Raw genomic sequence first — 26,762 nt, 5'->3', positions numbered from 1 at the left:
ATAGATTCTCCAAGAGAAGGTCATTAACTAACTGTACCTGACTTCCATCTTTCTTATCTGGAACATCAAAATGTAATATAATTTTATCTCATTTAAAACAATTTGGAAAAGCTTTCCATTTGGTGAAGTATGTTGTCATTGAGGATGTCATTGAAATTACCTACTACCTCATGAGCCTCAGCATCTCTCTTGTCCTTGCCTACTACCCAATGATCCTTCACAACTTCCGTCACTTCCAATGGGATCCTACCATCAAACATGTCTTTACCTCCTTGTTTCCCCCCCCCCACCCCACTTTCTGCAAGGATCATTCCCTCTGTGATTCCCTTGTCTGTTCATCCCTCCCTACTAATCTCTCTCCTGACAGTTATCTCTATAAGCCCATTTACTTCCTCCTTCACTGCCATTCAGGGCCCCAAGCAGACCTTTCGGGTGAGGCAAAACTTCACCTGCAAATCTGCTGGGGTCATTTATTGTGTGCGGTGCTCCTGATATGATCTCCTCTACATCAGTAAGACCCATCGTAAATTGGGGGACCTAAGTGGTATTTTCCAGTGACCAAGCATTTTAATTCTGATTCTCATTCCCTTTCTGACCTGTCGGTCCATGACATCCTCTTGTACCATGATGAGGGCAGCCTCATAATAGAGGAGCAATGGCTTATGTTCCTTCTAACCTGATGGCATGACTATCAATTTCTCCTTCTGTTAAAAACATTTTTCTCTTCCCTTCCCCTCTTCAATTCCCCGCTCTGGCCTCTAACCTCTTCTCATCTGCCTATCACCTCCCTGTGTGTCGTCATCCTCCCTTTTTCCTATGGTCCACTCTCCTATCAGATTCCTTCCTCACCAGCCCTTTACCTTTTCTACCCACCTGGCTTCTTCCTTCCTTCCCCTCCCCACACCCACACCTTTTCATTCTGGCATCTTCTTTCCTTTCCAGTCCTGAAGAAGGCTCTCTGCCTGAAATGTCAACTATTCATTTCCATTGATGCTGCCTGACCTACAGGGTTCCTCCAGCATTTTGTGTGTGTTCATCCAATGTTGTACAATTGTAAGAAAAAGTTTGTGAACCCTTTGCAATTACCTAGTTTTCTGCGTTAATTACTCATAAAATGTGATCTGATCTTCATCTGTCACAATAATAGATGAAAAATTCTGCCTAAACTAATAACACACAAACAATTGTACTTCTCATCAATACTAAGTATACCATTTAAAATATTAAGTTACTAATACTGATTATTTAAGTCCCAGTAAAATCCTGATTAAACTATGTTTAACCACATTTCTAAATTCCTTTGTAGCTCTGTGTAATTTAACAATGTCAGAAAAATAGCTATTTAAAATGATAGAACTTGAACAAAAGAGCCACTTGTGGAAGAGTTAACTTCATTATAAACCTGTCTAGACTGGCAGCATTTCATCCAACAAAAATTGCAATAAGCTGTTTATTTCAACTACTGTTGACTGTTAAACTCACATAAGGTCTATCTGAAGAATACAAAATTGAACAGGGCATTCAAAATCATAACTAATTTTGTTGTTGACCAATGGAAATCAAATATTTATTAAGAAAGATGATATCTGAAATTGCATCTCAGTTCTCAAACAATTCCCCAAAATGAGGATTTGCAGCTGCCATTTTTATATATTGTAATTTCATATCCATAATTGGAGAATTAATCATATTTTGCAATATTGTAAAGAATTCCGTTGGTACATTGTGGAAATCAAGTCCTTAATTATTAAATATTCAAATCATTACTCAATTGATAAAGCCAGGACATGAGACTAAAGGTTGAACTGGAGATGTGGAAAGCTTGTGAACAAATTCAGTAAATTACAGCATGTCTTTTTTTCATCAGGGGTTGTTGGGTTTCCTTAGCTCTTTGAGAAAAATAATCAGCAGAAAAAAAACCTGGAAAAAATTACTGATTATGGTACCAAAACCGGGAAAGAGCAGTATCTTTTCCTTATTTTATGTTTGTCACTTTGAATTAATTCCTTTTTGTTCAAGTTATTGGTTTCTCATTGACGAAGCCTCTGTGCATATGGGAGTAGTCAGTAGCAAATCTAGTGCTCAGACTTGTGGTAGTTGAATTAAATTGTGCTTTAATAATTTTTGGAATTAGTATCTAATTCTACCACTTAGTTTTAATTTAAACTGCATGAAGGACAAGTCTTCTCTTAACTGTAAGCAAATTAAAATGTTTTTTTAAAATGTTCCATTGACTTAAATCAGATATTGTAACTTTAAATTTTGTCTTCATGATCTACTGCCTTATTTCCCTTGGTGGTCAAGAAGGCCATTGGTTAAAAGGAAAGATAATAATGTCTACAATTCTAACTTTTATTATTAGTTTTTGGTTTAAAATTTCTTTCAAGGGTGTGTCTACCTGCCTTAAAAGTAAGGAAAAGTCCTTCTCTTTGTACAATTTAGAAAGATTGAATCAAGTAATGAGTTAGGAGTTCAAAAGCTTGGCAACATTTGAATATTACCTGAAGTCATGAGCCTGATGTATAGTAATTCTATTTAAATCAGTTAAAAGCTGTTATCATGACAGGAGATTTATAACAATATAAATTAAATTTTTCGTACAGAAGTGAACAATTGCAATGAAAAAGATAAGGCTACAAAGGCTTTACTGCTTTTGGACGCCTAATTCGTTATTGTTTGCTGCTTTAACGTTAGATATTAAAGATGAATTTTTGCACAAGGATTGCCCTGGCAAACATATGACACTCCCACACAAACTAATCTAGGTTCTAGTATGCTATATCAATAGTTTCAGTTCCAGTTGACTTTTATTTGTGTAAATCATTTCCTGATAGGTTCTACTTCCTGCATCATGTGTGAGAATGGCTATGTCCTCATAGAGCCCAGTGAGTCATTTTATTCCCTTTTCTGTTCTATTTGTGTGTCCCAGTTCCTAAATTCCTCTACCTTTTCTATTGCAGCAACCTCTAGCCAGAGACTTTGTTAACCACATTTGAAATAATTGCCTTTCGTCTGTCTGCCAGATAATGCTTTTTTTGGTGGATCCACTTTCTATCTTACTGACTTTCTATCACTTTCTATCTTTCTATCAATCTGCTGACGTAGTTTGCTCCCAGGATAGCCATTCTGGACCTGATGTGTCTTGCTGAGATTATCAGCCCACAATGTTGTGCCAACCTTTTAGCATTCTCCAAGATCAAGCTGACCCTTCTCTCCTACACTGTCCATAACCATTCATTTTTCTTTGATCTATATACTTAAGAGTCTTTTGTATGTTCCTACCATTCTGTATATATTAAAAAAAAAACTTTCTCTGACAGCTTTACAAACTTTCCTCTCATTTGCTTAAAAGGATGTCCTCTGGTAATAGCCATCACTGTCCTGGGGGGAAAAGTGCTGGCTGTCCACTCTATGCCTCATCATCTTGTACACCTCTATCAAGTCACCTCTTAATTTCCTTCACTCCACAGGGAAAAGCTTTAGCTTGTTTAGCCTTTCCTTGAAAGACATGTTTTCTGTTCAGTCAGTATCCAGGTAAATCTCCTCTGCACCCTCTAAAACTTGTGTGTCTTTCCTATAATGAGGTGGCCAGAACTGAACATTATACTTCAAGTGTGATCTAACTAGGTTTTAGAGCTGCAACGTTATCTTGTAGTTCTTAAACTCAGTCCCTTGGCTAATGAAGGCCAACAGACCTTCTTAACCACCCTATCTGCTTGCATAGCAGCTTTGATGGATCCATGAACTTGAACCCCAAGATTCTTCTGTTCCTCCACACTGCTGAGAATCCTTCCATTATCTTGTACTCTGCCTTCAAATTCAACCTTACAAAGTAGCTCACTTCACACTTTCATGGATTGAATTCCATCTGCCTCTTCTCTGCTCAGCTTTGCACCCTATGTCCCGTTGTAACCTATGACAACATTTTACACTATTCACAACACCACCATCCTTTGTGTCATGTGCAAAATTACTAACCTTTCCACTTCCTTAAACAAGAAATTTTCAAAAATTATGAGCAGGGCTCCCAGAAAAGATCCCTGCAGACCAACACAAGCCACTGATCTCTAAGCAGATTGTTTTGTCTACCACGACTCTCTGCATTCTGTGGGCAGGTCAATATACACTGCCAATTTTCCATGGATTGCGTGCCGCATTGCTTTCTGAATGAGACTATCATGGGAAACTTTGTCAAACATCTTAATAAAATCCTTATACACGACTTCTGCTGCTCTACCTCCAATTTGTTTTGTCGCTTCCTTGAAAAATTGAGTCAAGCTTGTGATGCATGACCTGCCCCTAGCAAAGCTATGCTAACTGTTCCTAATAATACTATGCTTCTCCAAATGATCATAAATCTTCTAAGAATCCTTTCTATTAGTTTGCCCACCACTGACATAAGATTCGCTAGTCTTTAATTTCCAGGAATATCCGCACTACCTTTCTTGAACAAATAAACAGCATTTGCTGACCTCCAATCTTCTGGTGCTACTTCTGTGGCCAGTGAGGATGCAGAGATCATCGTTTACACCTAGCAATCTCCTCCCTCACTTCCTGTAGTAATCAGGGGTATATCCTGTCCAGCCCTGGAGACCTATCTATGGTAATGTTTTTCAGAAGATTCAACACTGTTTCTTTCTTAACCTTGACGGGCTGTAGTGTGTTAGCTTGTCCTATGCTGACCTGACGTTTGTCAAGACCCTTCTCACTGGTGAACATTGAAGCAAAATGTTCATTAAGGTTGTCTCTTACCACCTCTGACTCTGGGCATTATGTTTCCTCCTTTATCTCAGAGTCATCCTACCCCTGCTGTAGTCATCATCCTGTTCTTCAGGTGCATGTAGATTGTTTTGGGCTTTTCCTTAATCCTACTCACCAAGGTCTTCCCATGTCTCCTAGCTCTTCTTAGTACCTTAAGATCCTTCCTCGCTACCTCAAAACTCTGAAGAGCCCGGTCTGATCTTTGTTTCCTAAATCTTAAGTATGATTCTTCCTTCCTCTTGACTAAATGTTCCACCTCTCTTGTCAAGTTCAACCAATCATCCTTTCCTTCTCTCAATGGGACTAACCTATTCAGAACTCCATGCAACTGCTCCCTAAATAACCTCCACAGTTCTGTGCATTTCTCAGAAAACTTCTATTCCCAACTTATACTCCCAAATTTTTGCCACATAGCACTGTAATTAGCCCTGTAATTAAATAGTTTCCCTTAATGTTTGCTCCTATCCTTGTCCATGGCCATAGTAAAAGTTGTGATCACTATCTCCTAAATGCTCACCCACCAAGACGTCTGTCACCTGACTATATTCATTGCCTCATACTAGATCCAGAATGGCCTCTCCTCCAGTGGGCTTGTTCACATACCTGTTCATATACTGTGACAGGAATCCTTCCTGAATACACCATTTAAACTTTTTGACTTGGGTGCCAATCAGTATTAGGGAGGTTGAAGTCACCCATGACATCAACTCTGTTATTTTTGCACCATTCCAAAGTTTGCTTACTGATCTGCTCCCCAATCTTCCTGTTGCTATCAGAGGACTTACGGAATAGTCCCAATAGAGTGATTGCTCCTTTCTTGTTTCTGACTTCCACCCACACTGACTTGGTAAATGATCCCTCCACAGTGTCCTCCTTTCTAGAGCTGTGGTACTATCTCTGATAGCAACGTCACTTCCCAAACATTTTTAACCTCCTTTTTCTTTAAAAATATCTAAAAACTAGAATGTCAACCAGCTATTCCTGCCCTTATGCCAGCCAAGACTCTGTAATGGCTATGAGACTCCGGGATGGATACATGGACCTTAGAAAAATAGAAGGCTATGGATAAGCCTAGGTAGTTCTAAGGTAAGGACATGTTCAGCACAGCTTTGTGGGTTGAAGGGCCTGTATTGTGCTGTAGGTTTTCTATGTTCTATAAGTTTATAGTTCAAAGTATTGATCTTTAAACATTTTCAGAGACTCTGCAAGCTCTCTATCAGTATGAGAAAGCTCTGGAGACTCCTCTCTGATGTCCTGAATTTTCATTTCTTATACTCATTTGTAGCTGCTTTATTTTTCAGGGTGACACCATTATAGTTCCCCTGCATCAAGTTAACCCAAAATGGCTATCTTAAAGGATTTGTATTCTTGTTTGTTCAGTGGCTTGTGTCAGAGCACCATTGTTCTGGATATCTGATGGTGGTTTTCACTGTTCTTATATGATATCTGTGTGATACATTTGAGTATTTATTGCTTTTTCTGGTTTATTCCAAAGTTAGGATGAGCAGTAGGACCATTCAGACCCAGAAGGCTACTTCATTTATTAAGAATATGGCTGATCAGATTGTAAGCTGTATCCTGTGTTCCTATTTAGCTGTGAAGGCTCTGCTTCCATTACCTTCTGAAGAGGAGAATTCCCAAGATTTGTGAACCTCTAAGTGAATGTTTTTTCTCTATTCTGATCCCTTATATTTTCTTTAAAATATGCAATACATAGAACAATACATCATAGGAACACACTCTTCACACCACAGAGTCCATGCTGACCATGGCGCCAAATTAAAATGTGCCTTATGTGGTCTGTATCCCTCCAACTCTTGCCTGTTCACATGCTTGTCTAAGTGCCATTTCAGTGTTGTTTTCTAGCCTTTAACTAGTACTCTCTAATCTAGGCAACTTTGTGGTGAAGCTCTTCTGCACCCTCTCAAGTATCCATGTTTTTCCTGTAGTGATATCCAGAACTGCACACACTATTCCAAATGTGATCTAATTGAAGTTTTATAAAGCTGCAACCTGTCTTCTCATATTTTATACTCCATGCTCTGACCAATAAAAGCAAGTACCACCTTACTATATATTTTTGTTGCCACTTTGACGGAGCTATGGAATTGCATGCTAAGTTCCTTCGTTATAACTCATGCTCCATATTTATTGTGTACTAAACCTTAAGACCAAAAGACATAGGAGCAGAATTAGGCTATTTGGCCCATTGAGTCTGCTCCACCATTTAATCATAGCTAGTCAATTTCTCCCTCAACCCCGTTCTCCTGCCTTTTCCCTGTAACCTTTCATGCCCTGATTTATCAAAAATCTACCAACCTCTGTCTCAAATACACTCAATGAACTGACCTCCACAGCTGCCTGGGGCAATGAATTCCACAGATTAACCACCCTCTGGCTAAAGAAATTCCTCCATCTCCATTCTAAAGTGACTTCCCTCTATTTTGAGGTTGTGCCCTCTGGTCCTATACTCCCCCTGTATAGGAAACATTCTTTTCACATCTGCTTTATTTAGGCCTTTCAACATTTGATGGGTTTCCCCCTCATTCTTCAAAATTCCAGCAAGTAAAGGCCCAGAGTGACCAAGCACTCCTCATTTGATAATTCTTTAATTCCCAGAATCATTTTCGTGAGCCTCCTTTGAAACTTCTCCAATGTCAATACATTGACAAACAATATGAAAAGAAGCAGCCCCAACACCAACCCCTGTGGAACACTACTCATTACTGACAGCCGATCAGAAAAGGCTCCCTTTGTTCCTGCTCTGCATCCTGTAAATCAGCCAATGTTAGTATCTTTCCTTCAATACTATGGGGTCTTACTAAACAGCCTCATTTGTGGCACCTTGTCAAAGTCCTTCTGAAAATGAAAGTATGCAACATCCACCAATACTCCTCTGTCTATCCTGCTTGTTATTTCTTCAAAGAATTCCAACAGATTTGTCAGACAAGATTTCCCCTGAAGGAAGCCATGTTGATTTTGGTCTATTTTACCATGTGCTGCAAGTACCCTGAAACCTCATCCTTAACTGGAGCAAAATACTTATTCAGTTCGTCCACCATTTCCTTGTCTTCCCCTGCCCCCTCCCCCCATTGCTACCTCTCCAGCATCATTTTCCAGTTGTGATGTCTATTCTTACGTCTCTTTTACTCTTTATATATCTGAAAAAATCTTTTGGTTTTATTATCCAGCTTGTCTTCATGTTTCATCTTTTCCCTCTTTATGGCTATTTAGTTGCCGCCTTTTAGTTTTTAAAAGCTTCCCAACCCTCTAACTTCCCACTAATATTTATCCTGTTAAATGTCCTCTCTCATATGTTGGCTTTGACTTTCCTTGTCAACCAAGGTTGTGCCTTCTGAATACTACTATTTTGGGATGCATCTATCCTGTGCCTTCCCAATTGCTTCCAAAAACTCCAGCCATTTCTCTGCCATCATCCCTGCTTGTGTCATCTTCCCTATGGTTGGCTCCCGTCTCATGCCTCCCTTATTCCCTTATTCCACTATAATGCTGATACATTTGACTTCTCACTCTCTAATTGTAGGGTGATTTCTATAATCTGGTTCATTATACAACACCCACTCCAGAATAGCTGATTCCCTAGTGGGCTCAACCACCAGTGGCTCTAAAAAGCCATCTCATAGGCATTCTACAAGTTCTCTCTCTTAGGATTCAAAATCAACACCTGATTTTCCCAATCTACCTGCTTATTGACTATTGTAACATTGTCCTTTGACTATTGGAACATTTCCTGTCTCCCATGGTAATTTGTAGCCCACATCCTGGCTACTGTTCAGAGGCCTGTATATAACTCCCATCAGGGTCTTTTTATCTTTGCAGTTTCTTAACCTTACCCACAAGGATTTTACGTCTTGTGATCCTACATCACCTCCTTCTAATGATTTAATTCTTTGCCAACAGAGCCATCCCATCCCCTCGGCCTACTTGCCTGTCCTTTCAATACAGTGTGTATCCTTGGATGTTAAGCTCCCAACTATAATCTTCTTTCGGTCATGACTCAGTGATGCACACAACGTCATACCTGCCAAGCTCTAACTGCACTACAAAAACATCTCCCTTATTCTGTATACTGCATACATTCAAATATAGCACCTTCAATGCTGTATTTGTCATCCTTTTTGATTTTGTTCCTCAGTTGCACTGCAGCTCATCCCAGTGTCTGCAATTTTGCCCTATTATCCACCTGTCTTTCCTGACAGATTCACCACAGTGCCTCTGCCTGTATGCCAACTGCCCCATCCTCAGCTTTCCATCCTTTTGCCAACTTAGTTTAAATCCTCCCAAATAGTTCTAGGAAACCTTTCCACAAGGATTTTCATCCTCCTTGGGTTCAGGTGTAACCCATTCCTTTTATACAGGTCATACCTTCCCCAAAAAGAGATCCCAATGATCCAGAAATCTGAAACCTTGCTGCCTGCACCAGTTCCTCAGCTACACATTCATCTGCTAAATTATTCTTATTCTTTCCTTCACTGGCGAGTGGCACAGGCAGCAATCCAGAGATTACTACCCTGAAGGTCCTGCTTTTCAGATTTCAACCTAGCTCCCTAAAATATCTCTTCAGGACCTCCTCCCTTTTCCTACCTATGCCATTGGTGCCAATATGTACCAAGACTAATTGCTGCTACCCATCCTCCTTAGAATGCCATGGACCTTGGCACCAAAGAGGCAAAGTAGTATCTGAGTGTCTCTATTCACAGAATCTTGTCTATTACTCTAACTATGGAATCCCACATCACTTCTGCAGTCCTCTTCTCTTCCCCCTCCCTTCCTTTCTGAGCCACAATGCCAGACTCAGTGCCAGAGAAACTGTCGCTGCAGCTTCTCCTGGTAATTTGTGTCTCTTCCCCCCGCCGCCATTCAGTATCCAAAGCAGCATACATTATTAAGGGGAAAGGACACAAGGTACTCTGCACTTACTGCTCACTTCCTTTCCCTGACAGTCACCCAGGTACCTGCCTCCTGCAACTTAGGGGTGACTACCTACCTGTAATTCCCATCTATCACCTCTTCAATTTCCTGTATGAACCGAAGGTCATCAAGCTGCAACTCCAGCTCTTACCATGTTCTCTGAGGAGCTGCAGCTCAGTGCAGATGTGGTTATCTGGAACTTGAAGGACTCCCAGAATTCCCTCATCTCATACCAAGAACAGAACACAGCCCCATAGTCATCTTCACTGCTCTAACTATGTATTAACACAAAGAATTAAGAATGAAGAAGAAATGTCCTATATGCACACCTTGCTGAAGCCTGTTCTTGCCGAAGCCTCCTCACTCTGACACTCATCCACTCGCACAGTAGCCACTCCACTTGCCTCTTCCTTATTTTTATTTACCTTTGCTAGAATCGTTATTTGATTGGGCATTCAGAAAACACGGAAAGCCCATGAACACTCCTTTTTTAAAGTCTCTCACAGACCTGTGAGTTACCTTCTCTCACACTCCCAATTTGATTGGGCCAGCAGAAAAATGCTGAAAGTCTCGGAATGCTGCTTTTTAAAATCTCACTCATGGACCTATAAACTGCCTTCGCTTGCTCCCAATTCAGTTAGGTTGCCAGAAAAACTTACATTTGACCCCCTCAAATACAACACTTAAATTTTAGACAAGTTTTGACAGAAACAGTAACAAAAAGTGGCATTTACTCTGTTGATTTAAAAATTCCACAGGGGTTAGAAAAATACTTCCAGTTTGAAATCAGATATGCATGGAATGTATTTTACTGAAATTAATGTAGTCTTGTCGTGTATGAAGAAGTGGATAAAATACAATTAGATACAAGTCACTGAATATAATTTGGAGAGAAAATTGGAATAATTAAAGTAATGAGAGTAAATAATGCCAGTTCCATAAGTATAAATTGCAAAGGGCTGTTTAATTTGTAAAATGATATATCAAATGCTGGTAGAATCAAAAACTCAGATTGCTAAGAAGTTTTCAAGCAAATATTTCTATCAGACATGCTGCCACCTGTTCAAGGTATCAGTGCCTGGCTTGATAAATGAGGTGTGTGTGTTCCTCAGAAGTAATTACTTTTGTCCTTGCAAGAATAGGTTGTGTTCTGATGTTAAGCGGAAGAATTAACCTTGTAGCTATTCAGCATTTGAATGTATCCCTAGCGAGAGGAACCACAAATGTATATTATGGAATGGTTTGAAAAAAAACTGCATAATTTTGATTATAACTATTCTAGGTATAATGCTTGACATTCTCTCTACTGGTAATTGTTTTGCATGGTATGGATAATACTGTTAGAGTTTGATAAGATGCTGAGTTTACTTTCAATTTACCTTTCAAATTTTTAGTTGCTAATATTTTGTCCTTCACTGACAATAATGGAATTTCTTCTGATGTATCATGACCAAGAAGATGTTAGAGCCATTCCTTTTTATGCTGAGTAGAATTGGATGTCTGTAGGATCAAGATACAGGTTTCCCCCGCTATCCGAAGGTAGAGCGTTCCTATGAAACAGTTTGTAAGCCGAAATGTTGTAAGGCAAAGAAACAATTACCATTAATTGATATGGGAAAAATTTGAGCGTTCTCAGACCCAAAAAAAAACCTACCAAATCAAACCAAATGCACACAAAACCTAAAATAACACTAACATATAGTAAAAGCAGGAATGATATGATAAATATACACCCTATATAAAGTATAAAGATTGTATGTACAGTGTAGTTTCACTTATCAAAATCAGGAAGACAGTGAGCTGAAATTGATTTGGAGAAAAAAAATCGGCACATACACGCATATGCACATATACACATGTGCAAACAACTGCCACACAAAGCTTCATGGTCATTATAGTCTTTCTCGGGGTAAACACACGTATAAAGCGGGCGTCTTTTTCATAAAAGCGAAAATCCTCTATGGTTAGTGAAAGTAGGTACTAATGTAGGTCTTTCGTAACAGCGAGCTGTCGTGAAGTGAATGTTCGAAAAACGGGGGACATCTGTAACTGGTCTCACAATGCTGGATGTTGAAAGGAAAATAATTAATCAAGATGTATTGTAAATGGTCTGTAGATATTGACCAAACACAGGATTAGAGTGGGTTATGATATCAAATACGTATCACTTACTGTTTCGTTTCGGCATATTGAGAATTTGAAAAAGTTATTGGACTGCAGTCATTGAATTATAACCTCATTGAATAGCACTTTCTAGAGAAAAAGAAAACACAAATTTGATAAAAATTTATGCATAGCAATTGGAATCTTATGCATTCATCATTATCGAAAAATGAAATAGCACTGTTATTGCACAGTGTAATGAATTTTTGTATACTTAACGGATTTATGATTGCTCCAAAAAGCAGGCAGAGAAAGCTTTTTCATCTGATTGTTGCAGCTAGACCTTTTCAAATAAAAAATCAATTATTGCAACAATATAGACTTATCAGAAATACGTTTGTAATTTATAGATAGTCTGAGCATGGTTGCTTGAGTGTGTGGTAAACTTTGCGTACCTGTCTGGACACGCCCCTCTGCTGACTGCTCCTGTGGCTTCTCCTACAGACCACTGTATAAAGGCGATTGGAGGCACTGCTCCTCCCTCAGTCTCCAGGATGTAGTGGTCTCGTTTGCTGCTAATAAAAGCCTGTTGTTCGCCTCCCGTCTCTGAGAGTTATTGATGGTGCGTCAATTTTATTAGCAGCAATTTTAAAACATGGAGAGCATTTTATGACCAGACAAATTGGACATTGATCCTCAATCTCTGGAAGCCAGCATCGCTTTTGAACTCTGGCTTGCATGTTTCCAATCGTACCTGGAAGAGATTCATGTGACCGAGCCTGCAACGATGCACAAAATTCTCTCCAGGGTCAGTCCACGGGTCTACTCCCTGATCAGGGATCTGCCGACCTACCAAGGGGCACTGGACGCCCTCAAAAGACAATACCTGCAGCCGCTGAACACCGTCTACGCAAGACATTGCTTAGCGACACGGCAGCAGTGGGCTGGAGAGTCGAGCGCTGAGTTTGTCCGGGCCCTACAGACCCTCGTGCGGGCCTGCGACTGCAGGGGGTGGACGGTGGAACAGCATGCGGAGCTGCTGTTAAGAGACACCTTCGTTACGGGGATAAGGTCAGTGTGCGTGTGCCAGCAGCTGCTGGAACACACCGATCTTACCTTACATTTGGTGATTGAGTTGGCCGACATGCTGGAGGCCGCTCTGCATGATGCTGATGCTCTCCAGGCATGCGACCTCCCGCCGGCCCCGTGGATGCCGCAGACCCCGCAACCCGCTGGCGAATCGACCTCGGCTGCTGCCAGTCGCAAGTCCGTGCAGTGTTACTTGTGCGGACTCAAAAAGCACCCCTGAAAATGCTGCCCAGCCTGAGAAGCTACCTGTTCCAGCTGCAGGAAGAAGGGCCACTTCGCCAAGGCCTGTAAGTCCAAACTGCGAGCAGGGTCGAGCAGCGCTGTGTGCGAGGCATGGGGGTCGCCATCTTGTCTGCCCCCGACCAAAGGGTCTTACCAGGCACCTAGACGGCAATGCAACTCTGGCCTCCATGACCCTCGACCAAAGCGCTCCACACCAGCTCGCAAGGTCAATAATGGACATCCTGGTGGAGGGGCACAGGACTAGCTGCCTGTTTGACACGGGCAGCACTGAGAGTTTTATTCACCTGGACGCAGTGCAACGATGCGGACTCGTGACACAGCTGGTAAGCCAGAAGGTCACCATGGCTTCTGGATCACATTCCACAGACATCCGGGGGGGGGGGTTGTGTAGCGACATTGGTGGTGCAGGGCACAGAATATCGGAACTTTGCATTACTGGTCATGCCTCAACTGTGTGCCCCTGTGCTATTGGGGCTCGACTTCCAGAGCCACCTGAAAAGTGACAATGGAGTATAACGGGCCCCTCCCACCAATCACTGTCAGAAATCCTCAGTTTTGTGGGACTTCATCATATACCCCACTACTGACCACACACACACACCGACCCGCACATTCCACCCAGCACCATGCCAACGGCCGCGCTACTGACACCACTTGCAGCCTCTCCACCCACAAGATCCCTCCCCCACCGCTGTTCGCCAACCTGACCCCCGACTGTAAACCTGTGGCAACTAAAAGCAGGAGGTACAGTGCGGGGGCAAGGCCTTCATTAAGTCAGAGGTGCAGCGGCTGCTCAGGGAGGGGATAATTGAGCAAAGCACAAGTCCTTGGAGGGCCCAGGTGGTCGTTGTTCAGACCGGGCAGAAAAATAGGATGGTCATGGACTATAGCCTGATTATCAATAGGTTTACACAGCTTGACGCATACCCCCTACCCCGCATCGCAGATATTGTCAATCAGATAGCTCAGTACAAGGTGTACTCGATCATAGACCTGAAATCCGCTTACCATCAGCTCCCCATCCGCCCGGAGGACCGCCCCTACACCGCCTTCGAGGCAGGTGGCAGGCTCTATCACTTCCTGCACGTCCCCTTCGGTGTCACGAATAGTGTCTCTGTCTTCCAGAGGGAAATGGACCGGATGGTGGACCAGTGCCAACTGAAGGCCACGTTCCCATATCTGGATAACATCACCATCTGTGGTCACGACTGGCAGGATCACGACAATAAGCTCCAATGATTTTTCCAAGTGGCCAAAGCTATTAACCTCACCTATAAAACAGGGATAAGTGTGTGTTCACCACCCAATTTGCTATCCTTGGGTTTGTCATGGAGAACGGGGTCATTGACCCTGACCGTATGTGCCCCCTGTTGGAACTCCCTCTTCCCACCAGCCTCAGAGCCCTCAAATGGTGCCTGGGCTTCTTTTCCTATTACGCCCAATGGGTCCCTCACTACACAGACAAGACCCGACCCCTGGTCAAGTCCACCGCATTTCCCCTCTCCGCTGAGGCCTGCGTGGCCTTCAGCTGCATTAAAGGGGACATTGCCAAAGCAGCGATGCATGCGGTGGACGAGACCATTCCCTTCCAAGTAGAGAGTGACTCCTCTGACTTTGCGCTTGCTGCTACCCTCAATCAGGCAGGAAGGCCGGTAGCATTCTTCTCTCGTACCCTTCAGGGCCCTGAAATTCGGCACTCTGCGGTGGAGAAAGAAGCCCAGGCCATAGTGGAAGCTATTAGGCACTGGAGGTACTATCTTGCCGGCAAAAGGTTCACCTTGCTGACTGACCAGCGCTCAGTTGCGTTCATGTTCATCAACCAACAGCGGGGCAAAATCAAAAATGATAATATTTTGAGGTGGAGAATAGAACTCTCCACCTACAACTATGACATCCTGTACCGGCCTGGAAGGCTCAATGAGCCCCCTGATGCCCTATCCCAGGGAGCATGTGCCAGCGCGCTGCTCGACCGGCTATATGCCCTCCATGCAGATTTTTGCCACCCGGGGGTCACCCGACTTTATCATTTTGTGAAAGCCCAGAACCTGCCTTACTCCCTTGAGGACATCAGGACGATGACCAGGGACTGTCAAGTCTGCGCTGAGGTCAAACCGCACTTCTACCATCCTGAACAGGTACAACTTATCAAGGCCACCTGTCCCTTTGTGCGATTGAGTGTCGACTTTAAGGGCCCCCTTCCCTCCACCAACTGAAATGTCTACTTTCTCAACATACTCACGGTTCCCCTTTGCCATCTCCTGCCCTGATACCACTGCCATGTCCGTCATAAAAGCCCTGCGCCAGCTCTTCACTCTGTTTGGATATCCCTGCTATATCCACAGTGATAGAGGGTCCTCGTTTATGAGTGACGAGCTGCACCAGTACCTGCTGGCTAGGGGTATTGCTACAAGTTGGACCACGAGCTATAATCCCCAGGGGAATGGACAGGTGGAGAGGGAGAATGCCACTGTGTGGAAGGCCACACTCTTAGCCCTTAGGTCAAAGGGATTGCCGGTCTCTCACTGGCAGGAGGTCCTGCCTGAGGCACTCCACTCCATCTGCTCCCTGTTATGTACGTCCACCAATGCCACCCCTCATGAGCGACTCTTTTCTTTTCCCAGGAAGTCTGCCACTGGGAGCACCCTGCCGGCTTGGCTGATGTCCCCAGGGCCAGTGCTGCTCCGGAAACATGCGAGGAGCAATAAATACTCCCCGATGGTTGAGAGGGTTCACCTACTTCATGCGAACCCCCAGTATGTCTACGTGGTCTTACCTGATGGGCGGGAGGATACGGTCTCCATCCGCGACCTGGCACCCGCAGGAGCACCAGACCCCTAACCCGAATACTCCACGGTGACTGTGAACCCCGTACCCACTGATGTATATACCCACAAGACACTGTGCACACCAAGTCCTACACAGACTCCTTACGACACTCCCATACCGGGCGCCACACACACGCATTAACTAACGCCTAACGGGCTGGCACCTCAAGTCAGGCTGGAGCCAGCACAACCACCATCACCGGTGCTACGTAGATCGCAGCGACAGACTCGACCGCCTGATAGACTTGACCTGCAAATATACTTGTAAGAAACTTCGCCCCATGGGGACTCTCTTTTAAAACAAAGGGCGGGGGGTGAATGTGGTGAACTACATATACCTGTTTGGACACGCCCCTCTGCTGACTGCTCCTGTGGCTCCTCCCACAGACCCCTGTATAAAGGCGATTGGAGGCACTGCTCCTCCCTCAGTCTCCAGGATGTAGTGGTCTCGTTTGCTGCTAATAAAAGCCTATCGTTCGCCTCCCGTCTCCCAAGAGTTATTGATGGTGCATCAGAGTGTTTCTTGGTAATAATGTAGCAAAAACCATTAGGCTACCAGTCATGTTCATACTTGATTATTATTACATTTTAAGATGTTAGATTGTTTCATGAAAGCTGAAACAATTTTATCAATTTTATTTTCAAATAAATGCTTTATACATAGTTTATCGGTGGTTCAAGTACTTGAGATTATTTTGACTTGGTATGTGTTGTATATTCCATAGTGAAGATGCCCATATTCTAACAGCTGCCAAGTTTTCATTGCTTCACAAAGGGTGCAAAGGAATGGGTGGATGAATTGTGCTCTTAAATGTTATTTTGATATTGGTTCAGACTTGCAAAACAATGTGACCTTTCCTCCGGGGTCGTGTGGCAGGAAACAGGTACAGGGCCAAGAAGAGAATACAGAAAAACACAATCTTAACCCTGTTTCTTTAAAAGAAAAAGCCTTGTGGAGTAGTAGTATTCCTCTGAGTCTGCCATAAGGAAATTCTAGGTAAAATAGTTATGAGTAGGTTTGACTGTATTGTGTTCAAGCAAAAGGGACACTTCTAGGTGGGGTATGTTGTGGTTGGCACTGTATAACATGGTCCCAGGAGAAATGCAAGCTGAGTGGGAAAGATGTCTGTACTGCAGACATTGTATGACTTTTTAAAAAAAAATGAAACAGTTTAATTCAGATCCTGAAACTTGACCACTATTTGAAAATATGACTTTCCTCAAAGTGGACATTGGTACATTCATTCACACTTAAAAGCAATTGTCTTTATTTAGGCTACACTATTTATTCACACTTTGCTCTAAAGCAAGCATTTCACGTTCTTCTAAGTTAGGAAATTTGGCACAGTTTTTCCATGTGTGCCATCATCAACTAATATTTGTAGCATCATTTTCATCCGAGAACCCCTCAAAATTCCTGCCTCCACTGAGAGTAAAAACTGGGAGGAGGAAGTGGCAGAGTTGCCAACTCAAAAGAATCATTTTCATGAACACAAGAAATTATGCAGATGCTGGATATCCAAAGCAACACTCTCAAAATACTGGAAGAACTCAGCAGGTCATGCATTATTTATGGAAATGAATAAACAGACAATATTTCGGGCCGAGCCCCTTCTTCGGGACTGTAAAGGAAAGGGGGAAGACGCCAGAATCAAAGAGTGGCAGGAGGGGAGGGGGATAGCTAGAAGGTGATAGGTGAAGCCAGGTGGGTAGGAAAAGTAAAGAGCTGGGGGAATGGAATCTGAGTGGATCACAGGAGAAGGGGAGGGGTTATAGGCAGTTGAGAAGAAGTAAGAGGCCAAGGTGGAGATTAGAAGAGAGTGGGAGTATTTTTTTCTCCCGGAAGGAGAAATCGATATTCATGCATTAGGTTGGAGACTAACCAGACAAAAGGTTTACAACATTCCTCTTAGACATTTGTGTTGAACAGGGTGGTAATGTCAACATCTACTTCACTTAAGGAATTGACTGTTTGGTAGATTCTAGATTGTATTCCACCTCTTTTGTTTGTCATGGGAAAATTGCCATTCTGTAATATTACCTTAAGAGATTAGACTGCTGATAACTTGAGCTGTGCAGTTCCCTTGAAACATCCTCGCCTTGGCTTAGCTCTGCCAGCTCTTCCTATTTGATTCATTGCGACAGCCTTCTGTGTCTAGGCATTGCATCCTCGTGCTTACTGGTTACAACTTCCTGCTAGTTTGGATCAGTTAAGTTAGGCTTTGCAGTTAAAATTGTCAGAGTGGTTTTGCTGATCCAATTCCTGGTCCAAGTAAAAATTGAGAGAGTTTCTCTTGACTTCCCAACAGTATAGTTGTTCATGAGTGATGCACCATTCCTTCAATAAATTACAGGAAGTCAAACTACTGGATGTCAATTAAGTAATTGAAACTTGAGCTATACACGATCTGATTCAAAAAGGAATTGGACATGTCAGTAAAATTCCAATGTCATTGTAGCATCACAATGGATGTGTCATACATCTAAAAATAATGAAGCCTATTAATAACAAAAAAGGCTAATTGTACCTATAGCAAAGATCACTCATTGACAGTTGGATATTACTACCTTGTCTGTTTTCCCCTTCCCTTCAGATATGCAGAAGTCAATGGACTATATTCAGATTCAGTTTATTGTCATTTAGAAACCACAAATGCAATGCAGTTTAAAAAATGAGACAACATTCCTCCAGAATGATATCACAAAAGCACATGACAAAACAGTCTACACCAGAAAATCCACATAACGTTTGGCAATCGCCAGTCCAGATTCTGGAGAGGCTGGTGTGTATTCATATCGTGCTACCATCTTAGCGTGTTGCCTGGAAAGGAGCTCCAATACCACCAGACAAAACAAGACCAAAAACTAAAGCTACAAGACCTGCACAAAACCACATAGTTACAACAGTGCAAACAATAGCATAATTGATAAAAAAAAAACAGACCATGGGCACAGTAAAAATAGTCCAAAGATGTTAAAAGACTACAAGTTCAAAAGAAACCACCACACAGTTTCCACAAGTCCTCAGGGTCCCGATAGACTTGTCATCCCTTGCCAGTGTCAGAAGGGAATATTCCCGCTATGGACTTCCACGATGCCGCCCAACTCAGCCTCACAGATGCAGCACACAACTAAAGCTCCGTCGAACCCAGCCTCGTTGACACAGCACACAGTTTAAAGCGCTCCGACTGCAGCGGACTCCCAGTCCGTCAAACCTCCAAGCCTCTGACCATCCCCTCCGACACAGCTTCTCTGAGCACCATGCTCTGCCAAGCGTATTAAGATGCCCCCGCCATCGGCAACGCGACCCAGAGGACTGGGGGCCTGTTCTTCCCAGCAGAGACCCGGACCTCACAGAAGCAATGAAAAAGGTCTTCCTAGAGATATCCAGATGTTCCTCTGTGCTCCCACATCCGTTTTCATCTGATTATGATTGCGCACGGCATCCCGCTTCACAAATAACAGATAATCAGCTCAGGAATGGCCACTGCAAGCTGCGTCGCACCACTATCTTGAATATGATAATATAGAGACCAAATTGACTGCCCTGGATGATAGTCTAGCTTGGATTAGAGAATTCAGAATTTATCAGGTGGATTTAGAGTATTTGTGTGTTAACCAGCTTCACAATTTTGCAGCTGGCATCAGTTAGTGCCATTATGAAGAAAGCACGGCAGCGCTTCTAATTTCTGAGAAGTTTATAAGGGTTTGGTTTGTCATCTGAAACTTAAACTTTATAGATGTGCGGTGGAGAATATATTGACTGGTTGCATCATGGCGTGGTATAGAAATACCAATGCACTTGAGTGGAAAAAAAGCCTACAAAAAAAGTAGTGGATGCATCCTAGTCCATCATGGGGCAAGCCTCCCATACCCTTGAGCACATCTACATGGAGTGCTTCCACAGCAAAAGCAGTATCCATCATCAAGAACCTTCACTACCCAGACCGTGATCTCCTCTTGCTGCTGTCATCAGGAACAAGGTACAGGAGCCTCAGGACCACACCATCCGGTTCAGGGGATATTATTGCCCCTCAATCAGGTTCTTCATCCAGAGGGGGATAACTTCACTTGCCCAATCACTGAGCTGTTACCACTAGCTATAGATTCATTTTCAAGGAGTTTCCATTGCATGTTCTCAATATTTATTGCTTTTTTTCCTGTTTTGAATTTGCAGAGTTTACTGTCTTTTGCACATTGGTTGTTCATCTTGCTGGGTATAATTTTCATTGATTCTATTGTGTTTCATGTATTTACTGTGAATGGCTGCAAGAAAATGAATCTCATGTGATGCACAAATTTACTTTGAACATGAACTTCATTATTCCCCCAAAGTCTCCACTTAGTCTCACTACTGGCCCAAATTTGTTGCTAAGGACTACATTATCACTTGCACGGCCAGCATTTTTTGCTGATTCCTATTTGATATGTACATGTGATAAATTAATCTGAATTGGCCATGAAGTTGTGAGGTGCTTTATTGAATTGCTACTATCCTTTGAAGGTACTGCAAAATACTTTTGGGTAGAGAGTTAAGGATTTGCATCCACTGAGGGTGTAGCAAGTATTATTAAATAGTCTGAAATTTGGTAGGGAACATGCAAATGTTGATATTCCTATGTGTCTGAAGTTCTGTTGCTCATCCCTTATGATTCCATGCCTGAAAGTTATTGAAATCTTGCTGCATGCATGTGTAGCCTCCTTCATTGGCTGAGCAGTTATGCATGAGATTAAACATTGTGCAATAACCTTATGATGGAAAGAGAGTTGTTAATCTCAAGGCATTGCTTTGTGGAACTTGTGCTTTGTTCCCGGGATTGGGACGATTGACTTTCAGAAACCATGGCAAGCTTCCATTATGCATGGTATGAATCCATCTGTTGTTTTATTCATTTAAGGAACGTGGGCTTCACAGGCTTTAATTACCCTGTGGCGACCCACTTCCTAGCACACTCGAACCGGCTCACGAATAGCCAGCGCGCCGGCATAAAGTCTGCTTCACCAACAAAGGGAAAAGCCCACACGGGACTGTGAATACCTGTCCCCTACAGCATCCGCGCGCGGGACAGGACTGTGAATACGTGCCCCCTCAGCATCTGTGCCCGGGGAGGGCGGGATCAGGGAGGCTTTAAAGCGAGGCTGCGAAGTTCGAATAAAATCTTTTTTAACTGCAGTTTACCGACTCCGTGTCATTATTTCAGCGCTGCGTGTAGCACACCGCTACAATTGGTGACACCGACGGCCCAAACGATATTTGGGCCGAAGATGACCGACACCACATCTGTTCATGTAGTTTCGTTGAAACTGCCAAGCTTCTGGACGCTGCAACCTCACCTATGGTTCCAGCAGGCAGAAGCCCAATTCCACGTTCAGCAGATAACCTCGGAGGACACACGTTACTACTATGTGGTGAGCTTCCTCGACCAGGACACAGCGGCCCAGGTTGAGGAGTTCATACAGTCTCCCCCAGCGGACGGCAAGTACACGGAATTCAAAGCCCTGCTCATAAGGACTTTCGGACTCTCACGGCGCGAGCGGGCTGCCCGTTTACTGCACCTGGATGGTTTGGGAGACAGACCTCCATCAGCTTTAATGAATGAGATGTTGTCTCTGGCCGGAGGACACAAGCCCTGCCTCATGTTTGAGCAGGCATTCCTGGAGCAGCTGCCCGAGGACATACGCCTGCTGCTGTCTGACGCGGATTTCAGCGATCCCCAGAAAGTGGCAGCCCGGGCGGACTTGCTGTGGAATGCCAAAAAGGAGAGTGGGGCGTCCGTCGTACAGATCACCAGGCCATGCTCCCAGCAGCAGAGCCCGCTAACCCCAGAGGCAGGGGTGAGGAGACCAACGAACAATGGTGCTTCTACCACCAGCGGTGGGGTGCAGAAGCCCACCACTGTCGCCTGCCCTGCAAGTTCCTGGGAAACGCCAGGGCCAGCCGCCGCTGATGGCTACGGTGGCTGGCCATCGGGATAGCCTCCTGTATGTGTGGGACAAGCGGTTGGGACGCCGTTTTTTTGGTCGACACTGGTGCCAAGATCAGCGTCTTACCTCCGACGAGTTATGGCACCCGCAACAGGGCACCGGGTCCCACCCTGAGGGCCGTGAATGGCAGCACAGTAAGGACCTACAGCACCCGTACGGTGCAGCTACAGTTCGGCTCCAGCCGGTTCACGTGGGACTTCACACTGGCCGCCGTAGACCAACTGCTTCTGGGTGCAGATTTTTTCTGGTCTCACAGCCTACTGATCGACCTGCCGAGGCAGAGACTGGTCCACGCCGAGACCTTTCAGACGTTCTCCCTGGGTGAAGCCCAGTTGCTGGCCCCACACCTAGACTCCATCACGCTGTCCGACAATGACTTCACCAGAGTCCTGGTGGATTTCCCATCGGTTCTGGCACTGCAGTTCACGGCAGCCATGCACAGACACGGCGTATAGCACCACATCCTGACCCAGGGACCACCCCTCCACGCCCGTGCTCGAAGGCTTCACCCGGACAAGCTCCGACTGGCAAAGCAGGAGTTCAAGAGGATGGAAGAATTGGGGATCATACGGTGGTCCGACAGCCCATGGGCTTCCTCCCTGCACATGGTGCCCAAAGCGACAGGGGGCTGGAGACCATGTGGCGACTACCGCAGGCTGAACGAGGCTACAACACCGGACCGCTACCCGTGTGCCGTACATTCAGGACTTTGCAGCAAACCTGCATGGCGCACGGATCTTCTCCAAGGTAGACCTCGTCTGGGGATACCATCAAATCCCGATGCATCCGGACGATGTCCCTAAAACGGCACTCATCACCCCGTTTGGCCTTTTCGAGTTCCTCCGCATGCCGTTCGGCCTGAAGAATGTCACACAGACGTTTCAGCGGTTAATGGACGCGGTGGGACGCGACCTGGACTTCGCTTTCATCTATTTGAACGACATCCTCATAGCCAGCAGCAGTCTTCAGGAGCATCTGTCCCACCTCTGTCAACTCTATGCCCGACTGAGTGAATATGGCCTGACAATCAACCCGGCCAAATGCCAGTTCGGGCTTGCCTCCATCGACTTCCTGGGCCACAGGATCACTACAGACGAGGCAATCCCTCTGCCCGCTAAGGTAGGCGCAGTCCGCCATTTTCCCCGACCCACCACAATCAAAGGCCTTCAGAAATTCGTGGGTATGGTAAATTTCTACCACCGCTTCCTCCCTTCAGCTGCCCAAATCATGTGCCCCCTGTTCGCCCTGATGTCGGGTCCGGGCAAGGTGGGACGAGGAGTCCGCCGCAGCTTTCATTAAAACGAAAGAAGCCTTGGCAAACGCCACGATGCTAGTGCACCCCAGAATGGATGTCCCTACTGCCCCTCACAGTGGACGCATCTAACACGGCAGTCGGTGGGGTGCTGGAGCAACTCATCGAGGGTCGCTGGCAACCCCTGGCGTTTTTCAGCAAACGCCTGCGACCACCCGAGCTCAAATACAGTGCTTTCGACCAGGAACTGTTGGCGCTATACCTGGCAATCCGGCATTTCAGGTGGTACTTAGAAGGTAGGCCCTTCACCGCGTTCACGGACCACAAGCCGCTTACCTTTATGTTCAAGAAGGTGTCCGATCCCTGGTCGTCCCGCCAGCAGCGCCATCTGTCCTACATCTCTGAATACACGATGGATGTCCGGCACGTCTCGGGTAAGGACAATGTCATGGCGGACGCGCTCTCTTGCCCTAACATTCATGTCCTTTCCCAAGGAGTAGACTTTGAGGTGCTGGCAGAGGCGCAGCAGGCAGATGAGGAGATCTCCAGTTATAGAACTGCAGTCTCCGGTTTGCAGCTCCAGGATCTCCCCGTAGGCCCAGGTGAGAGGACCCTACTCTGTGACGTCACCACCGGCCAACCCTATCCCGGCGGCCTGGCGGCAACGCGTTTTCAACTCCATTCATAACTTAGCGCACCCCTCCATCAGGACAACTGTCTGGATGGTCTCCAGCAGGTTCGTTTGGCACGGACTCCGCAAGCAAGTCAGTGAATGGGCCAAAATGTGCATGCACTGCCAGGCAGCCAAGGTGCAGCGGCACACCAAAGCTCTGCCGCAGCAGTTCCACCCCACCCACCGGCATTTCGACTACATTCACGTGGATATCGTGAGCCCCCTGCCAGTGTCGTGTGGAGCGCGGCACCTCCTCACTATCGTGGACTGGTTCACCAGATGGCCAGAGGTGATCCCGTTCACTGACACCACCTCAGAATCTTGCGCCCAGGCACTGATTGCCACCTGGGTGTCCCGCTTTGGTGTACCGGCCCACATTACCTCCGACAGAGGCGCCCAGTTCACCTCCGGCCTGTGGTCAGCTATGGCCATCCTTTTGGGGACACAGCTGCACCACACAACTGCCTACCGCCCACAGTCGAATGGCCTGGTGGAGCATTTCCACCGCCACCTAAAGTCGGCTCTCATGGCCCGCCTGAGAGGAGCTAACTGGGTGGACGAGCTTCCCTGGGTCCTACTCGGCATCCGCACGCCGCCCAAAGACGATCTGCACACCTCGTCGGCCAAGTTGGTGTACGGCGCAACCCTGGTCGTCCCCGGGGAGTTCATACCAGCCCCAAGGGGGCACGAGGAAGAACCTGCAGCAGTCCTGGGCAGACTATGCCAGAGGCTCAGTGACCTGGCCCCCATAACCACTTTGCAGCATGGGCAGAACCCGACCTGCGTACCCAAAGACCTGCAGAACTGTAAGTTTGTGTTTGTTCGAAGGGGCAAGCATCGGCCACCGCTACAGCGGCCCTATGAGGGGCCGTTTACAGTGATCAGGAACAACGGGTCCATGTTCGTGCTGGACATTGGGGGGGAGAGAGGAGGTTTTCATGGTGGACCGACTCAAACCGGCCCATGTGGACCTGGCGCAACCGGTCGAGTTTCCGGCACCGCGGCGCAGAGGCTGACCTCCCAAACAGGGTCCAGCCCAGACTGTGGACATTGGGGGGTGTATCGCTGGTTCTGGGGGGTGGGGTTATGTGGCGACCCACTTCCTAGCGCACTTGAACCAGCTCACGAATAGCCAGCACGCCGGCATAAAGTCTGCTTCACCAACAAAGGGAAAAGCCCGCGCGGGACTGTGAATACCTGTCCCCTACAGCATCCGCGCCCCGGGAGGGCGGGATCAGGGAGGCTTTAAAGCGAGGCTGCGAAGTTCGAATAAAATCTTTTTTAACCGCAATTTACCGACTCTGTGTTGTTATTTCAGCGCTGTGTGTAGCACACCGCTACAACCCATCCTTAATTGCCCTTGAGAAAGTGATGGTCAGCTGCTTTCTTGAACCACTGTAGTCTTTGAGTTTGGGGAAAAGCTCTTAGGAAGAGAGTTCTAGAGTTTTGACCTAGAGACAGTGTAGGGATGATGGACACTCAGTGGCCACTTTATTATGTACAGGAGTGTGGTCTTCTAGTGTTGCCCATCCACTTCAAAGTGCAATGTGTTGTGTATTCACAGATGTTGTTCTGCACACTGTTGTAATATATGGTTATTTGAGTTACTGTCACCTTCCTGTCAGCTTGAATCAGTCTGATTGTTTTCCTCTGACCTCTTACATAAACAAAATGTTTTGCCCATGGATCTGACACGCATTGGATTTTTTTTTAGTTTATTGCACCATTTTTTTTAAAGCTATAGAGACTCTTACGTAAAATCCCAAGTTTGGTTTGAACATAAACTTTTGACCATGTCTGCATGCTTTTATGTATTGAGTTGCTGCCTCATGATTGGCTGTGTAGATATTTGCATTAATGAGCAGGTGTACCTAATAAAGTGGCTGAGTGTATGTCAGCTTTGGCTTCAGTTCTCCCATTTTGTGATTATACCTTTGAAAATGGGGACGTTCTTTGTCTTCCTTTAGCTTTTTACTTGACCACCATCATTCACAACTTAATGCAAGCTCTGAGAACTGTATAATTTTGATCTGTGTATTGATTGCAAAATCGTATAATTCTATCTGTTGCATTCTATTTTTGCATTTTAGCATGCATGTAGTCTTGTGTTGTTCTTCATTTTTAGGTCCGGCTGTTTCTACTCCAACCTGCTCTATTGCATTCATCGTTGATCCATGCTAATAATAGTAGAATGAGGGAAGCGGCACTCTGTGAGGTTGGAGATTGTAATGATATATGCTTCCACTAAGCTGGTAATCTATGGTGCTCAGTTTAAAACTGACAGATTTGTTCTAAGTACATTCTATTCAGCATGGTTGTACTGCTATACAGCATAGTGTTGTCGATTATTTGGTACAGCAGAATTATGGAATAGGAGCAGCTGGATAATTCAAAGTGTTTCAAGACCACTGAGACCAGTTATCAGGTGTGGAAATTCTGGTTCTCTACCATTGGAACAATGCAGAGTAAAATAGTAAATGAATGCTCCTCTTCATCAGCCCTCAATGAAACCTGCATGATGGGATCAGAATCAGTTTTAATATCACTGACATATGTCATGAAATTAGTTGATCTGTCACTACAGTACAACATAAAAACAAATTATGAATTACAATAATATGTGTATGCAGTTGATTTCAGTTAATTAGGGTAGCTACTTATGTGGGACAACTGGTAAAAAACAAAAATGACTCAAGAAAATAGCCAGCATTCTCTTGGTTTATTTGGGACATTATGCTGCTTAATTAGGACAGGTGACTGTTGTCAAACAGTTTTTAACTAGCAGCGGGCACTTACGCTTACGTGGCCATTGGACACTACACTGTGCTTCAGGTGAACAGTTTTTAAATGGTGTCAGTTGTGTGTCTTCAAAAAGCAGTGATTTTTTTCACTAATAGTT

General features: G+C 44.9%; 1 protein-coding gene across 3 annotated transcripts in view; it reads left to right on the top strand.

Annotated features, from left to right (window-relative positions):
• LOC132406893 (PH domain leucine-rich repeat-containing protein phosphatase 2-like) overlaps positions 1–26,762 on the top strand; it is a 141,957-nt gene that overhangs the window by 15,106 nt on the left and 100,089 nt on the right. The gene's annotated exons all lie outside the window — the stretch shown is intronic.

This window comes from Hypanus sabinus, chromosome 17 (genome assembly GCF_030144855.1).
Source record: "Hypanus sabinus isolate sHypSab1 chromosome 17, sHypSab1.hap1, whole genome shotgun sequence".
NCBI classification, from domain to species: Eukaryota; Metazoa; Chordata; class Chondrichthyes; order Myliobatiformes; family Dasyatidae; genus Hypanus; species Hypanus sabinus.
This window is presented reverse-complemented; position numbering and strand designations above follow the sequence as displayed.